At 40.7% G+C, this 9,474-nt stretch overlaps 1 pseudogene; it reads left to right on the top strand.

Moving 5' to 3' along the window:
* LOC116627313 overlaps nt 1–8,509 on the top strand; it is a 16,884-nt pseudogene extending 8,375 nt beyond the window's left edge.
* Nucleotides 8,510–9,474: the final 965 nt, after the last annotated feature.

Genomic DNA, 9,474 nt, shown 5'->3' on the forward strand with positions numbered 1-9,474 from the left:
CCCCCCCCCCTTCATTTTCCCCTTCCTGCTATCTTCCTCTTCTATTTTTTTTTTTTAACATACAATGTATTATTTGTTTCAGAGGTACAGGTCTGTGATTCAACAGTCTTACACAATTCACAGAGCCCACCATAGCACATACCCTCCCCAATGTCTATCACCCAGCCACCCCATCCCTTCCAACCCCCACCACTCTAGCAACCCTCAGTTTGTTTCCTGAGATTAAGAATTCCTCGTATCAGTGAGGTCATATGATACCTGTCTTTCTCTGATTGACTTACTTCGCTCAGCTTAATACCCTCCAGTTCCATCCACGTCGTTGCAAATGGCAAGATTTCATTCCTTTTGATGGCTGCATAATATTCCATTGTATATATATATACCACTTCTTCTTTATCCATTCATCTGTCAATGGACATCTTGGCTCTTTCCATAGTTTGGCTATTGTGGACATTGCTGCTATAAACATTGGGGTACACATACCCCTTCAGATCACTACATATGTATCTTTGGAGTAAATATCCAGTAGTGCAATTGCTGGATCATATGGTAGCTCTATTTTCAACTTTTTGAGGAACCTCCATACTGTTTTCCAGAGTGGCTGTGCCAGCTTGCATTTGCACCAACAGTGTAGGAGGGCTCCCCTTTCTCCACATCCCTGCCAACATCTGTTGTTTCCTGACTAGTTAATTTTAGCCATTCTGACTGGTGTGAGGTGATATCTCATTGAGGTTTTGATTTGGATTTCCCTGATGCCAAGCGATACTGAACACTTTTTCATGTGTCTGTTGGCCATTTGGATGTCTTCTTTGGAAAAATGTCTGTTCATGTCTTCTGCCCATTTCTTCATTGGATCATTTCTTCTTTGGGTGTTGAGTTTCATAAGTTCTTTATAGATTTTGGATACTAGCCCTTTATCTGATATGTCATTTGCAAATATCTTCTCCCATTCTGTTGGTTGTCTTTTGGTTTTGTTGACTGTTTCTTTTGCTGTGCAAAAGCTTCTTATCTTGATGAAGTCCCAATAGTTCATTTTTGCCCTTGCTTCCCTCGCCTTTGGTGATGTTTCTAGGAAGAATTTGCTGTGGCTGAGGTTGAAGAGGTTGTTGCCTGTGTTCTCCTTTAGGATTTTGATGGACTCCTGTCTCACATTGAGGTCTTTCAACCATTTGGAGTCTATTTTTGTGTATGGTGTAAGGAAATGGTCCAGTTTCATTCTTCTGTATATAGCTATCCAATTTTCCCAACACCATTTGTTGAAGAAACTGTCTTTTTTCCATTGGACATTCTTTCCTGCTTTGTCAAAGATTAGTTGACCATAGAGTTGAGGGTCCATTTCTGGGCTCTCTATTCTGTTCCACTGATCTGTGTGTCTGTTTTTGTGCCAGTACCATACTATCTTGATGATTACAACTTTGTAATACAGCTTGAAGTCCGGAATTGTGATGCCGCCAGCTTTGCTTTTCTTTTTCAACATTCCTCTGGCTATTCGGGGTCTTTTCTGGTTCCATACAAATTTTAGGATTATTTGTTCGATTTCCTTGAAAAAAGTGGATGGTATTTTGATAGGGGTTTCACTGAATGTGTAGATTGCTCTAGGTAGCATTGGCATCTTCACAATATTTGTTTTCCAATCCATGAGCATGGAACGTTTCTCCATTTCGTTGTGTCTTCCTCAATTTCTTTCATGAGTATTTTATAGTTTTCTGAGTACAGAGTCTTTGCCTCTTTGGTTAGATTTATTCCTAGGTATCTTATGGTTTTGGGTGCAGTTATAAATGGGATCGACTCCTTAATTTCTCTTTCTTCTGTCTCGTGGTTGGTGTATAGGGATGCCACTGATTTCTGTGCATTGATTTTATATCCTGCCACTTTACTGAATTCCTGTATGAGTTCTAGCAGTTTTGGGGTGGAGTCTTTGGGTTTTCCACATAAAGTATCATATCATCTGCAAAGAGTGAGAGTTTGACTTCTTCTTTGCTGAATGGATGCCTTTTATTTCTTTTTGTTGTCTGATTGCTGTGGCTAGGACTTCTAATACTATGTTGAATAGCAGTGGTGATAGGGGACATCCCTGCCAGGTTCCTGACCTTAGGGGGAAAGCTCTCAGTTTTTCCCCACTGAGAAGGATATTTGCTGTGGGTTTTTCATAGATGGCTTTTATGATATTGAGGTATGTACCCTCTATCCCTATACTCTGAAGAGTTTGGTTAAGAAAGGATACTGTAGGGCGCCTGGGTGGCTCAGTTGGTTAAGCGACTGCCTTCGGCTCAGGTCATGATCCTGGAGTCCCGGGATCGAGTCCCGCATCGGGCTCCCTGCTCAGCAGGGAGTCTGCTTCTCCCTCTGACCCTCCCCCCTCTCATGGGCTCTCTCTCTCTCCTCTCCATCCTCTCTCAAATAAATATATAAAATCTTAAAAAAAAAAAAAAAGAAAGGATACTGTACTTTGTCAAATGCTTTTTCTGCATCTATTGAGAGGATCATACAGTTCTTGTTCTTTCTTTTATTAATGTATTGTATCACATTGATTGTTTTGCGGATGTTGAACCAACCTTGCAGCCCAGGAATAAATTCCACTTGGTCGTGGTGAATAACCTTTTAGTGCACTGTTGGATCCTATTGGCTAGTATTTTGGTGAGAATTTTTGCATCCTGTTCATCAAGGATATTGGTCTGTAATTCTCCTTTTTGATGGGGTCTTTGTCTGGTTTGGGGATCAAGGTAATGCTGGCCTCATAAAATGAGTTTGGAAGTTTTCCTTCCATTTCTATTTTTTGGAACAGTTTCAGAAGAATAGGTATTAATTCTTCTTTAAATGTTTGGTAGAATTCCCCTGGGAAGCCATCTGGCCCTGGGCTCTTGTTTGTTGGGAGATTTTTGATTACTACTTCAATTTCCTTAGTGGTTATATGTCTGTTCAGGTTTTCTATTTCTTCCTGGTTCAGTTTTGGTAGTTGATACATCTCTAGGAATGCATCCATTTCTTCTAGGAATGCATCCATTTCTTCCAGATTCTTCTTCTAATTTGTTGCCATATAGTTGCTCATAATATGTTCTTATAATTGTTTGTATTTCTTTGATGTTGGTTGTGATCTCACCTCTTTCCTTCATGATTTTATTTATTTGGTTCTTTCTCTTTTCTTTTTGATAAATCTGAGCAGGGGTTTATCAATCTTGTTAATTCTTTCAAAGAACCAGCTCCTAGTTTCATTGATCTGTTCTACTATTCTTTAGGTTTCTATTTCATTGATTTCCGCTCTGATATTTATTATTTCTCTTCTCCTGCTGGGTTTAGGCTTTATTTGCTGTTCTTTCTCCAGCTCCTTTAGGTGTAGGGTTAGGTTGTGTATTTGAGATCTTTCTTGCGTTTTGAGAAAGGCTTGTATTGCTATATACTTTCCTCTTAGGACGGCCTTTGTTGCATCCCAAAGATTTTGAACACTTGTATTTTCATTTTCATTTGTATCCATGAATTTTTTTAATTCTTCTTTAATTTCCTGGTTGACCCATTCATTCCTTAGTAGGATGCTCTTTAGCCTCCATGTATTTGAGTTCTTTATGACTTTCCTCTTGTGATTGAGTTCTAGTTTCAAAGCATTGTGTTCTGAAAATACGCAGGGAATGATCTCAATCTTTTGGTACCAGTTGAGACCTGATTTGTGACCCAGGATGTGATCTATTCTGGAGAATGTTCCATGGGCACTAGAGAAGAATGTGTATTCTTTTGCTTTGGGATGGAATTTCTGAATATGTCTGTGAAGTCCATTTGGTCCAGTGTGCCATTTAAAGTCTTTATTTCCTTGTTGATCTTTTGCTTAGATGATCTGTCCATTTCAGTGAGGGGGGTGTTAAAGTGCCTCACTATTATTGTACTGTTGTCGATGTTTTTCTTTGCTTTTGTTATTAATTGGCTTATATAATTGGCTGTTCCCATGTTAGGGGCATAGATATTTACAATTGTTAGATCTTCTTGTTAGGTAGACCCTTTAAGTAGGATATAGTGTCCTTCCTCATCTCTTATTACAGTCTTTGGTTTAAAATCTCATTTGTCTGATATAAGGATTGCCACCCCAGCTTTCTTTTGGTGTCCATTAGCATGGTAAATGGTTTTCCACCCCCTCACTTTCAATCTGGGAATGTCTTTGGGTCTAAAATGAGTCCTTGCAGACAGCATATTGATGGGTCTTGTTTTTTAATCCAATCTGATAGCCTGTGTCTTTTGATTGGGGCATTTAGTGCATTTACATTCAGGGTAACTCTTGAAAGATAGGAATTTAGTGCCATTGTATTGTGTGTAAGGTGACTGTTACTGTATATTGTCTGTGTTCCTTTGTGGTCTATATTACTTTTAGGCTCTCTCTTTGCTTAGAGGACCCCCTTCAATATTTCTTGTAGGGCTGGTTTCGTGTTTGCAAATTCCTTTAGTTTTTGTTTGTCCTGGAAGCTTTTTATCTCTCCTTCAATTTTCAATGACAGCCTAGCTGGATATAGTATTCTTGGCTGCATATTTTTCTCGTTTAGTGCTCTGAATGTATCCTGCCAGTCCTTTCTGGCCTGCCAGGTCTCTGTGGATAGGTCTGTTGCCAATCTAATGCTTCTACCATTGTAGGTTACAGATCTCTTCTCCCGAGCTGCTTTCAGGATTTTCTCTTTGTCTTTGAGACTCGTAAGTTTTACTATTCGATGTCGGGGTGTTGACCTATTTTTATTGATTTTGAGAGGGGTTCTCTGTGCCTCCTGGATTTTGATGCCTGTTTCCTTCCCCAAATTAGGGAAGTTCTCTGCTATAATTTGCTCCAATATACCTTCTGCCCCTCTGTCTCTTTCTTCTTCTTCTGGGATCCCAATTATTCTAATATTGTTTCATCTTATGGTATCACTTATCTCTTGAATTCTGCCCTCATGATCCAGTAGTTGTTTATCTCTCTTTTGCTCAGCTTCTTTATTTTCCATCATTTGGTCCTCTGTATCACTAATTCTCTCTTCTGCCTCATTTATCCTAGCAGTTAGAGCCTCCATTTTTTATTGCACCTCTTTAATAGCCTTTTTGATTTCGACTTGGTTAGATTTTAGTTCTTTTATTTCTCCAGAAAGGGTTTCTCTAATATCTTCCATGCTTTCTTCAAGCCCAGCTAGTATCTTTAAAATCATCATTCTGAACTCTAGTTCCAACATCTTACTAAAGTCCATATTGATTAGGTCCCTGGCAGTTGGTATTGCCTATTGTTCTTTTTTTTTGAGGTGATTTTTTCCGTCTTGTCATTTTGTCCAGAGGAGAAAAGATGAATGAGAGAACAAAATGTTAACAGGGTAACAACATCCCCAGAAAATATACACCAAACAAATCAGAAAAGACCTGAAACCTGGGGAAAAGAAAGGGAAAGAAAGAAAAAAGAGGAAGAAAGAAAAAAAGAAAAAGAAAAAGATAGAAACAAACAAATAAAAACAAAACAAAACAAAAAAAAATAGAATATGATCAAATATGATCAGGCTGGTGCATAGATTAGTGCCACACTCTAGATTTTGTGTATTGGTCTGTTAGAAGAAAGTGCCTCCCAAAATTTTAAAGAAAGAAAAACTTATATATGTACAAAAATAAGGGTTAATACAATGAAAGGATGGAACATGACTGTAAAGATGAAAATTATAAAAGATTTTATAAAAGGAATTGATAAGACAAGAAGTTGTTTGAAAAAAGAAAGAAGAGGATTTAAAAAAAGAAAAAAAAGGGAGAGAATGTGATCAGGCAGGAGACTAGAGCAAAGCCATACACTAGAGATTCAGGGTATATTTTGGTCTGTTAGAAGAAACCATATCCCAAAATTTTAAAGAGAGAACAACTTATATATATAGACCAAAAATAAGGTTAACTACTATGAAGGGATAGAATATGACTCTAAAAATGAAAAATAAAAAAGATTCTTAAAAAAGGGTTTGATAAGATGTTGGTTGAAAAAGGGAAAAAGAAAAATTAAAAAAAAAAAGAAAGAAAGTTAAAAAAAAATTAACTTTGAAAGACTAAAGAATCATAGGGGAAAAGCCATGAATTCTATGTGCTGTATTCCCCTAGCGCTGGAGTTCTGCTGTTCTCATTGATCAGTAAACTTGGTCTTGGCTGGCTGTTCTCGCTGATCTTCTGGGGGAGGGGCCTGTTGCCGTGGTTCTCAGATGTCTTTGCCAGAGGCAGAATTGCCCCACCCTTGCTGGATCAGGCTGAGTAGTCTGCTCGGGTTTGCTCTTGGGAGCTTTTGTTCCCTGCAAGCTTTCCATTCAGCTTTGGAGGACAACAGTGAAAATGGCGACCTCCCAATCTCTGCCCTGGAGGAGCCGAGAACTCGGGGCCCCGCTCCTCAGTGAGCCCCCAGAGAAAAGCAGTCAATCACGCCCATCTCCCCAGTCTTCAGCCGCACTCTGTGCTCACCCAGCCTGTGACCAAGTGTTTCTATCTCTGGCACATGACCCATGTGGAGTCTCCAAACCCAGCAGATCCCTGCATTGCACTCCCGCACCACTCCTCCCAGGGGAGGAAGGGGAGTCTCCCAGGATCTGCCGCTTGTTGGGTCCCTGCTGGAAGAGCAGTGGCCCGACTGTGCCGTGGATCACAGTTTATGGCAACCATGAGCTGAGAGCCCACTCCTCAGCTCCGTCTCTGCAGCCGGCTTCCCTGCTCCGATACCTGGGAGCTCTGCCACACTCAGGCACCCCCGGTCTTTCTGTGACCCCTAGGATCCTGAGACCACACTGTCCCAGCAAGGGTTCCAGCCTCCACTTACCCACTGGAGCAACATCCCTCAGCGGAGCGGACTTCTAAAAGTTCCGATTTTGTGCTCCGCTGCTCTATCACTTACCAGATTCGGCCGACGGGAGGCCCCCTCCCCCGCCGTCTATCTTCCCAAATATCACCTCAGATTCACTTGTTCACACATCCTACCTTCCAGAAAGTGGTCGCTTTTCTGTTCACAGAGTTGCTGCTATTCTTTTCTTCGATCTCCTATTGAGTTCGTAGGTGTTCATAATGGTTTGAACCCTTTCCAGCTGAATTCCCGGGACCAGATGAAATTTAGGTCTCCTACTCCTCTGCCATCTTGCTCCTCTAATCCTATTTATTTATTTTTAATTTTATTATGTTATGTTAATCACCATACATCATTAGTTTTTGACGTAGTGTTCCATGATTCATTGTTTGCGTATAACACCCAGTGCTCCATTCAGTACGTGCCCTCTTTAATACCCATCACTAGGCTAACCCATCCCTCCACCCCCCTCCCCTCTAGAACCCTCAGTTTGTTTCTCAGGGTCCATAGTCTCTCGTGGTTCGTCTCCCCCTCCGATTTCCCCCCTTTCATTTTTCCCTTCCTGCTATTTTCTTCTTCTTTTTTTTTTTTTTTTAACATATATTATTTGTTTTAGAGGTACTGGGTATTCTCTTTTAAACTCTTCATCTCTTACCTCCATGACTGGGGACACTCACAGCTTGGCCTAGCTTCTTTCAAAATATCTACTATTCACAAAATTCTCTGCAAGCTCAGCTTAGGGGGTGATCACTCCATGCCCCCAAGTTCATATGGATCAGTCAAAGCATACACCAATTTTGATGCAGAGTGTGATGCTCTGAACATTGAAATGGCCATCAAGACCACAGGTGTGGATGAGGTCACTACTGTCGACATTTTGACCAACCACAGCAATGAACAGAGACAGTATATTGCCTTCACCTACGAGAGAAGGACCAAAAAGGAACTTGCATCAGCACTGAAGTCAGCCTTGTCTGGAAACCTGGGGACCATGATTTGGGGCCTATTGAAAACACCTGCTCAGTATGATGCTTCTGAGCTGAAAGCCTCCATGAAGGGGCTGGAGACTGATGAGGACTCCCTCACTGAGACCATCTACTCAAGGACCAACCAGGAGCTTCAGGAAATTAACAGAGTCTACAAGGAAATGTACAAGACTGATCTGGAGAAGGACATCTTTTCTGACACAACTGGTGACTTCTGCAAGCTGATGGTTGCCCTCGCAAAGGGTAGAAGAGCAGAGGATGGCTCTGTCACTGATTATGAACTGATCGACCAGGACACCCAGAATCTCTATGATGGAGTGAAGAGGAAAGGAACTGATGTGCCCAAGTGGATTAGCATCATGACCAAGCAAAGTGTGTGTCATCTCCAGAAAGTATCTGAAAGGTACAAGAGCTACAGCCCATACAACATGCTGAAGAGCATCAAGAAGGAGGTCAAAGGAGACCTGGAAAATGCTTTCCTGAACCTGGTCCAGTGCATTCAGAACAAGCCCCTCTATTTTGCTGACCAAATGTATGACTCCATGAAGGGCAAGGGGACTCACAAAAGTCCTGATTGAATCATGTTCTCTCCCAGGAAGTGGACATGTTGCAAATCAGGTCTGATTTCAACGGAAAGTATGGCAAGTGACTATACTACTGCATCCAGCAAGACACCAAGGGCAACTACCAGAGAGTGCTGACGTACCTGTGTGGTGAGGATGACTGAAGCCCAGAACAGCATGAGCATCCAGGAGTGGTGCTCCTTTGTTTCCAGCTAACAGTTATAGAAAATAGCTTGTGACTAGCAGTCCTCTTGTGCCCATCCCTGTGAGGATGACATTAGCACTGCCCCCTCCCCATCCTTATTTCAGTTGCCTAAGCACTCCCTGCCTCTGATGTCTAGTCTCTCCTTTTAGCCAAAGAAATGAACATCCCAAGGAGTTGGAAGTGAAATCTATATGTAAAACATTTTGCCTCTTGTGTACTGTGTCATAAACAAATGAATAAACTGAATTTTTACTTTATAAACAAACAAACCAAAAAACCTCTTCATCTCTCTTGGATTTCAGATCTCTCTTGCATGGACATATTCTACCACTCTCAGTTCAAGGATCACTGTTATTGAGCAAATATACATCAAAGATCTGTTAAGTCAATATGGAAGACACAAGACAGTTTAAGAGATGATAGATGTACACAAGGAACCAGTGATTGCAAAAAGACCCTTCTCTGAAATTTATTTTACACAGGACTAATGTCAATTTAAATGTGTAATTTAGGGAACAAAACAAATGAGCAAAGGAAAAAAAGAGAGAGACAAACCAACAGACTTTTAACTATAGAGAACAAACTAATGTTTACCAGGGGGAAGGTGGGTGGGGGGGATGGGTTAAAGAGGTGATGGGGATTAAAGAGTACACTCATCATGATAAAAATAAGATAAAATAAAATAAATAAAATTGGAAGTTGCTAACACAAGCAGAAATAAATGCTTGGAAAGGTTGGGAAATAAACAGTAAAGAAAGGTGGAGATTTGATAGATCAGAATATGATTATAAATAAATCAGACCATTTCATAAAAGGTGGCTCCTCCTGAGCATGTCTCTTCAACTGATTGCTATAATATAGTTACTCTCTTGACCTCCAGTATCCTGCCAGATCCTCTGGTCCATATCCTACTTGTATCTTTGG

This window comes from Phoca vitulina, unplaced genomic scaffold, assembly GCF_004348235.1.
Source record: "Phoca vitulina isolate PV1807 unplaced genomic scaffold, GSC_HSeal_1.0 scaffold96, whole genome shotgun sequence".
Taxonomy (NCBI): Eukaryota; Metazoa; Chordata; class Mammalia; order Carnivora; family Phocidae; genus Phoca; species Phoca vitulina.